The sequence below is a fragment of the Ailuropoda melanoleuca genome, chromosome 5 (genome assembly GCF_002007445.2).
Source record: "Ailuropoda melanoleuca isolate Jingjing chromosome 5, ASM200744v2, whole genome shotgun sequence".
NCBI lineage: Eukaryota > Metazoa > Chordata > Mammalia > Carnivora > Ursidae > Ailuropoda > Ailuropoda melanoleuca.
In genome coordinates this window covers 104,578,793-104,587,706 of record NC_048222.1, presented here as the reverse complement: position 1 = coordinate 104,587,706, position 8,914 = coordinate 104,578,793, and the positions used below count along the sequence as shown (strand labels likewise).

At 40.3% G+C, this 8,914-nt stretch overlaps 1 protein-coding gene across 2 annotated transcripts in view; it reads right to left on the bottom strand.

Moving 5' to 3' along the window:
• Positions 1-8,914, bottom strand: part of SH3D19 (SH3 domain containing 19) — a 168,148-nt gene that overhangs the window by 151,805 nt on the left and 7,429 nt on the right. The window lies entirely within an intron of this gene.

The following is an 8,914-nucleotide window of genomic DNA, read 5'->3' as shown; positions in this document are numbered from 1 at the left end:
TGAAGTTCCTTGGTATCAGAGCACATCCTTTCTTCTCAACAGGGTAATCCATGAACAAAGTAGGAATTTGCTTTCCATCATTGTGTACGTAAGGATTTGGGTCAAAATAAAATGTAATTAAATAATAAAGACCACATTAAATCATTTCTTTAAAGTTCAGTTGTATTCTATTTGGCAGATATGTAGTGACCATATGCGCCAGTCACTGTTCTGAGTTATGAGGCTGTAACAATGAAGAAAAAAAAAATTAAGTCTCTCCCCTCATGGAACTCATTACCGGAAGTCAAAGTGTTCAGGTCCTGCATGGGGTCTGCCAATTTTATCCTCCACATTCTAATAAACCTCGTAACATCCCCAAGATCCAAAGTCCTATCTGATAGAAGCAGCCGCAGGTGATTCTCAATTTTTCTATGCAGCTACCCCAGGCCCCTAGGACACTCCTCCAGGAGAAGGGATCTGAGATGGGTCCACAAAAGGTAGCTAGCTAGTTGTCTATAGTTTGTCCTGAGCCTGAGGTAAACTGGCCTGAGAACCCTACCCAAAAGGGTGCAGGGCAGTAGCTGGCCAACCTACTTAGAGCCTCTTTCCTGAAGAGGCTGACTGTAAGAAAAACAAGACAGCCAATTCTCCACTAACTTCAGTAAGTCACAAAAATGGTAGTGTCCTGACATACAAGGAACAGTTATCCCAACTTACAAAGAAATGTTCTCTGGAGTCGCTATTTGCTATGAGATTCCCAGAGCAAATCTTATTTCCAAATGACTTCTGAGGCTATTTCCTGCGTCTTCCAACTTACTTACCTGTGTATCCTTGTAATAAGCCTCTATCAGCTGAGGTTAGCCAAACAGGCCTCTACTTCTTGCACTCTGAAAATACATTAACATCACATACACTGCTTTCCAGTTGCTTCAATGATAGTGCCTTATAACATTCTTTATATGCAGCCTCCTTATGCTACAAGGTAACAGAGGGATTAAATAAAATCCCTGTATAAAATGCATGGTGAAGTCTGTTTATTTCTTCTGTTTGACTACAAGTCATCACAACATGAATTACTTATGATGGAAAAACGTAACGGTTCAAATTACAAATCACACTGAAACCACTCAGCATCACATTTTTTAATAGGACACTAAGCCAGTGAGTCTCACCTCTCACATGGAAGTTCAAAAATCCAGCTCCCCAGCAACTACACCAGAAGTAATTAAGCAGGAAATCTGAAGATGGGGTCAGGAACGTATTTATTTTTCAAAGCTCTGCACCTGGGGGCACCTGGGTGGCTCAGTCAGTTAAGCGCCTGCCTTCGACTCAGGTCACGATCCCAGGGTCCTGGGATCCAGCCCCACATCGGGCTCCCTGAGTTGCTTCCTCTCCTGCTCCCCCTGCTTGTGCTCGTTCTCTCTGTCAAATAAATAAATTAAAAATCTTTAATAAATAAATAAATAAAACTCTGCACCTGATCTGATTCTGATGCCTAGCCAATGTTGAGAACTTTGGCACTGAGGTGTAAACGTAATTATAGGCATTGTGACACAAAATGTGGTCCAGGGACCAGCAGCAGCAGCATTACCTGGAGCTTGTTAGAAATGCAGACTCTAAGGCTCCACCCCAAACCTATTAAATTAGGGATCACATTTTTATAGGATTTCCAGGTGATCTGCAGGTATATTGAAGTTTGAGAAGCACTGTTTATAGCACCCATTGCTACAGAAATGTAAAAAATACTACACGCCATGTACTAAAGTTTAATAACAAAAGAAATTTTCTAAGAAGAAAAGGAGCAACAGTATAAGAAGTACAATGTTTGTGGTATTAGGCATTTCACATAACAGTAATATTCAAATGCAATCCTTATTCCAAATGAATTCTACTTAAAAACCACACCCTCCACTGGTAAGAGTTATACCTCAACTGAGTAACACAACTGTACTTTATGATCCCAGAGCTCCAGTTATCTCCACTGAACTAGTGTGTGTTGAGGGGGGAGTCCTTCTGGGGAAATAAAGGGATCATTTACATGAGCGGCCCCACGCTGGGGGGGGGCCTTCCAGTTTTTTGCCAACATCTCTGTACGAGTTTCAAAGGACTATTTGGAAATGATGATTTTTATTGATAGAAAAACTAATTCCCCACATGTTAGGCAAACCTTGTCTTCTGCGCCCCCTTGTTCTTGGCCAACTCTCAGAGAAAAAGCATTTAGTTATCTTCCAGTATAGTGATTCCTTGCTTAATGTATCTTCAGGAAATAATGCGCCAGTACAATGAAGGCAGCCATATCGAACACAAATGAACTCTGAATCCTAAGCAGCACACCTGGCACGCATTGTAGGGCTCATCAGGAATGCAATTGTTAACCTGCTCCTACACAGCAGAGGAGGGACAAAAATCACCTCCCGTCACAGCTTCCATTTATTTATTCCCTGAGAAATACTCTGACCTGGCAATAAGCAAAATGACAACATCAGAAAACTGTTCTCAGATCCTACAGGTTTCCTTTTCAATACCCTCCAACTTGTCCTAGGAAGACCATGACCCTCTTCAAGAACTATACATCACACAAGAGAACTTGGAAGTTCACAAGCACCTTCCCTAGAATAAACTTATAAAGCAGTTAGAGAATGAATAATTCCCTTTCAAAAGACGACAAAAAAAAGACGCAAAGGCGGAGGGGGGGGATGCTGTAAGTGAATTTTCAGTGGTCACATTATAATAAAGAACAAAACAGTAACAAGAATCTAGGTATCCTAAGGTAACCTCATGTTACCAAAATGCATTAAGCCTGGTGGTAAAGAGAGAAAGAAAGATAAAATTAGAATTTGTATCAGTCAGGAACTGCATTCAACTGCTAGCTGTACAGGCCTAAGATAACAGTGGCTTTAACCAGATAGTTTATATTTTCTCAAATAAAGGAGCCAGGCAATCAAAACCTCGTACGATGACTCTGTTGTCACTAGGAACTAAGTAAGCGTCCAGCGATTTTTCTGCTCCACCATTCTCAGTGCATGGCTTCCATCCTCAAAGTAACCTCATGGCCAGGATGGCTACTGGGAGCTACGCCTCCTTATTCCTGGTAGGAGAGGGAAGGAAGGGAAAAAGGATATTCTGTGCAGCTGAGTCCCCCCCCCTTTTTTAAAGATTTTATTTATTTATTTGAGAGAGAGAAAGAGTGGGGAGAGGAGCAGAGGAAGAGGGAGCAGCAGACTCACCGCTAAGCAGGGAACCAGACAGAGGGCTCAATCCCAGGACCCCAGGATCATGACCTGAGCCAAAGGCAGATGCTTAACTGACTGAGCCACCCAGGCATCCCCCCATGTCCCCTCTTTAAAGCACTTTCCTAGAAACCCCACTCAACTTTTACTTGCATCTCATTAGTAAGCTGGTAGAAGTCATTTCATAGGTGGGCACATTGCCACATTTGGTAGCAGAGGGTTCCACTAACTAAGGAAAAAGGGGAAGAATACTAGGTAGGCAACTAGGAGAGTCTGTCACTTCCTAGCTGTGTGACCTTGAGTGGATAACTTACCCCCTCCTAGTCTCGCATTCCTCACCTGTAAACTTGAAGGGAATCGTCACGCCTACCTCATAGGATTGGCACCAGGACGAAATGTAAAACCACCACAATACTAGCTGATACCCACTGCACAATAAATATTAACTCTTTATTATCTGATTATCCTAGTGCAGCGCTATTCCAAATTCCTGTCGTACTCTAACTTCCTCTCCACATCCAAATTGAAACACAACTCATATCAGTCCTTTGTGCCTGCTGATCCTCTAGTATGAATGAGTTTTAATCACAGGTCACCTCGATCAGACATATGTCATTTTGTGCCTTTCCTTTCTAATTATGAAATGAAATTATGTGCCTGACATCAGCACACACCAGATATTCTGGGCAGAATTAGGGTTCAGGAATTGAGCCTACATTCCCTCCAAAGGCAGGGTCCAAAGACACCCCCAATGCATATGTTTAGAGAGCCTCAAGAAATGAAGGAGACAGTAAAAAAAGAATGGTCTCCCATGCAGAGGAATTCCAAAAAAATGCTGTAGATACTATGCCCTCAAGAAGTTAGAGCATAACTTCTTCCTCCTTAAGTATGGGCTGTGCACAGTGATTTCCTCCACTTCCTACAGGATGGAAAGGGGTTTGGGGGTGGGTACAGTAACCCTGAAGTTGAGAAACCTGACAAATACTAACTCAGCTAAACGATCAAGATCAACATCAACACCGAAAAATGATGCTAATATTATGTACGCTTAATATACAATAAAAATGTGGCAAGCATTCATACCTCCCAAACACCCATAGCTCCACTCTAAACATGAGAAAAACATATCAGACAAAACCCAAGAGTGACATCCTACAAAATACCTGACCAGTAACCCTCAGCACTGTCACGGCCATAAAAAACAAGGAAAATCCTTGAACCTATCAGAGCCGAGGACAGCCCAAGGAGATAGAACAACTACATGTAATATGGTATTTTAGATGGGATCCTGCAAAACAAGAAGGAATGAGGTAAATGCTAAGAAAATCTGAATGAAGTATGAATTTTAGTTAATAATATATCAACATTGGTTAAGATGTAAATAACAGGGGAAACGGGATGTGAGTATATGGGAACTCTATGTACTATCTTCACAATTTTTCTATAAATCTAAAACTATTCTAAAAAACAAAGTTTAGGGACACCCGGGTGGCTCAGTCGGTTAAGTGTCTGCCTTTGGCTCAATCATGATCCCAGGGTCCTGGGCTCAAACCCTGCATCGGGCTCCCTGCTCAGTGGGGAGTCTGCTTCTCCATCTGCCTGCCACTCCCCTGACTTCTGCACACTCTTTCTCTCCCCCACCCCGACAAATAAATAAATAAAATCTTTTTTAAAATTTTTAAAAAGAATAAAAAAGTTTATTTAAAAAGAGGGGTGCCTGGGTGGCTCAGTCAGTTCAGACTCTTGATTTCAGCTCAGGTCATGATCTTAGGGTTGTGGGATCGAGCCCTGCATCAGGCTTCATGCTCAGTGTGGAGTCTGTTTGAGATTCTCTCCCTCTGCCCCCCACTTTCTCTCACTCACCTGTGTTCTCGCTCTCAAATAAATAAATCTTTAAAAAAAAAAAAAGATAAGATGGTCTACAGCCTGTACCACCCAATGCCCCCCATACACCCATTCCCACCCCAAAGGCAAGCTTAGAGCTCCTGAAGATGAGGCGTACAGTTAATGCGAGACAGGAACTGATTTCTACCTCCTCGTAAACAAGAAAGCAGGCCAACTTCCTCCTTGTGTCAGGCTATATCCACTGAACCTCTCCAACCTTAACCCCGCCTCTGTGCTCTGAAGCTACTGAACATGGATTTTTTCATCTTGTACTTAATTGATAACGTTCCCATAATACCTACCTCCTAAGAAATGCTGACGACGCAGGTTTACCTCCTTCTTCACCAACTGAAACCGCATAACCTCCCCGTAATGAAGAAAAATGTGGATTCAGCTAAGTGTCAGCTATTTGAACAATAATAAAAGTATACATAAAGAATAAACACTAATAACTTTATAGGTATTCACTATCTGCCTCCTTACTATCAATTCCCTAGAACACATCTCATGTTTTCCATTTTCAAAGTGGATCATCACTTTATCAGTGGAGCTCCTGTCTTGAGCCTGCAGGACAACTTAAGCTAATGGAACTGCTCTCTCCAGGTGAGAAAGTATCTATTGAGCTTTGCACTTTCGCTTCTCCTTCATCAACAGAGCACTTCACAAGCAGCCCAGAGAAACCTGCCCAAGATCTTATCTCACACTTCGGCAAACTTCTATAAACCAAGTCAGAAGTTTTCTTCTCATCTCCTAGAACCAAGTGTAAAGTTGGAAGCCTCATCCTTTCAATTAATAAAGCAAAAACCAAGGCCCAGACAGATGCTGTAAATTGCTAGAGGCTAAAGCTAATTGATAGAGACTTGATTAAAACCCAAGTGTTCAGAGGATTAGTTTCAAAGTACCACTGAATGCAAAGCTGAAATGATCTAAGGGAAAACAGAGTATGTTGCCCTCAGAAAATAATGTGCCAATGAAGTTAGAAGCACCAATGAACAGCGTCAAAATTTAACAAAAAGAAGAATGAAGAGATGCACCCTGGTTAACTCTGAACTACATGAAAAGCAAGAATGAGCTTTTCATTTGTAATGATGAATAAAAGGTAAAGGTCAGTACAAGACACGTTAAAATTTTGTATGGGGCAAGGAATGTCAAATGAACAACTCCGCTCAGTCTTTGGGGGTCTTGTTAAATTGATGTATTTCTAAAAGATGCATGAACTCCAAAGCAAAGCAACTACATTAGATTAAGAAACGCTTGGGGTGCCCGGGCAGCTCAGTCATTAGGCGTCTCTGGGATCTAGCCCCACATCGGGCTCCCTGCTCAGTGGGAGGCCTGCTTCTCCCTCTCCCACTCCCCCTGCTTGTATTCCCTCTCTTGCTGCCTCTCTCTCTGTCAAATAAATAAATAAAATCTTGAAAGAAAAGAAAAGAGAAATGCTGATGACGCAGGCTTACCTCCTTCTCCACCAATTGAAAACCCATAACTTCTCCCAAATGAAGAAAAATGTGGATTCAGCTAAGTGTCAGCTATTTTAACAATAACAAAAGTATAAATAAATAAACACTAATAACTTTATAAGTATTCACTATGTGCCTAGCCATGTTCTAAGGGTATTAGCTATACTAATTCATGTAATCCTCAAATTCTATGCAATAGGCTTTATTAATATTCCCATTTTATAAATTAAGGAATGGAAACACAAAAGAGGTTAGATAACACTCTCAAGGTCACACAGTTAGTAAGAAAAAATGAACCATGACAGTTCGGTCCCCTTGGTAATCATCATGAACTACTTTATATTCTTATTTATCTTCATTAAAATTTATTAGCCTAGAAGACACAGATAAATTCGTAGAAACATATAACCTCCCAAAACTGAGGCAGGAAGAAATAGAAGACTTGAACAGACTGATTACCAGCAATAAAACTGAATCAGTAATCAAAAAACGCCCAACAAACAGAAGTCCAGGACCAGATGACTTCCCAGGTGAATTCTACCAAACATTTAAAGAGGAGTTAATACCTATTCTCTCAAACGGTTCCAAAAAAACACAGAAGAGGAAGGAAAGCCTCCATGTTCATTCTATGAGGCCACCATTACTCTGACACCAAAACCTGATCAAGACAACTGCAAAAAAAAAAAAGAACTATAGCCCAATATTTCTGATGAACCTAGATGCAAAAATCCTCAATAAAATATTAGCAAACGAAACCCACAATACATTAAAAAATATCATTCACTATGAACAGGTGGGATTTATTCCTGGGATGCGAGGGGGTGGTTTGGTTCAATACTCACAAATCGATCAACATGATACATCACATCCACAAGAGAAAGGATAAAAACCATATTATCATTTCAACAGACGCAGAAAAAGCATTTGACAAAGTACAACAACCATTCATGATAAAAACCCTCAACAAAGTAGGTTTAGAGAGAACATACCTCAACATAATAAAGGCCATATATGAAAAACCCACAGCTAACATCATACTTAATGGGGAAAAAACAGAGCTTTTCCCATAAGATTAGGAACAAGGAAAGGATGTCTACTCTCACCACTTTTATTCAACATAGTACTGGAAGTCCTAGCCACAGCAATCAAACAACAAAAAGTAATAAAAGGCATCCAAATTGATAAGGAAGAAGTAAAACTTTCACTATTTGCATATGACATGAAAAACCTGAAGACTCCACCAAAAAATTACCGGAGCTGATAAACAAATTCAGTAAGGTAGCAGGATGTAAAATCAATATACAGGAATCTGTTGTATTTCTATACCCTAATAATGAAGTAGCAGAAAGAGAAATTAAAACAATTCTATTTACAATTATACCAAAAATAATAAAATAGGTAAAAACTTAAGAGGTAAAAAACCTGTCTCTGAGAACTATAAAACACTGGTGAAAGAAATCAAAGATGACACAAACAAATGAAAAGATATTCCATACTCATGGACTGGAAGAACAAACACTGTTAAAATGTCCCCATTAGGCGCACCTGAGTGACTCAGTCAGTTAAGCATTCGACTCTTGATTTTGGCTTAGGTCATGATCTCAGAGTTGTGCCATCCAGCCCTGCAGCAGGCTCCATGGCTCCTGATTGGGATTCTCTCTCTCCCCGCTCTGCCCCGCGCCTGGGGACTGCAGGCTCTTGCTCTCTCTCCCTCCCTCTCCCTCTCTCAAATAAATAAATCTTAAAAAAAAAAAAAAAAAAGTCCATATTACCCAATGCAATCTACAGATTTAATGCGATCTCTATCAAAATACCAAGAGCATTTTTCACAACTAGAACAAATGATCCTAAAATTTGTATAGAACCACAAAAGAGCCTGAATAGCCAAAGCAAGCTTAGAAAAAGAACAAAACTGGAGGTATCACAATCCCAGATTTCAAGACATACTACCAAAGCTGTAGTAATCAAAACAGTATGGTACTGGCACAAAAAAAGATACAGATTAATGGAAAAGAATAGAGAGCTCAGATATAAACCCTCAATTACACGGTCAATTAATCTACAACAAAGGAGGCAAGAAAATGCAGTGGGGGAAGAAGTCTCTTCAACAAATGGTGCTGGGGAAACCGGACAGCTACATGCAAAAAAGTGAAACCGGACCATTTTCTTACACTATACACAAAAAATAAACTCAAAATGGATTAAAGACCTATTGTAGAACTGAAACCATAAAAATCCTAGAAGAGAGCACAGGCAGTAATTTCTCTGACATTGGCCTTAGCAACATATCACTGTATATGCCTCCGCGAGTAAGGGAAATAAAAGCAAATAAACCTACCAAAAAAAAAAAAAAAAAAAAAACCC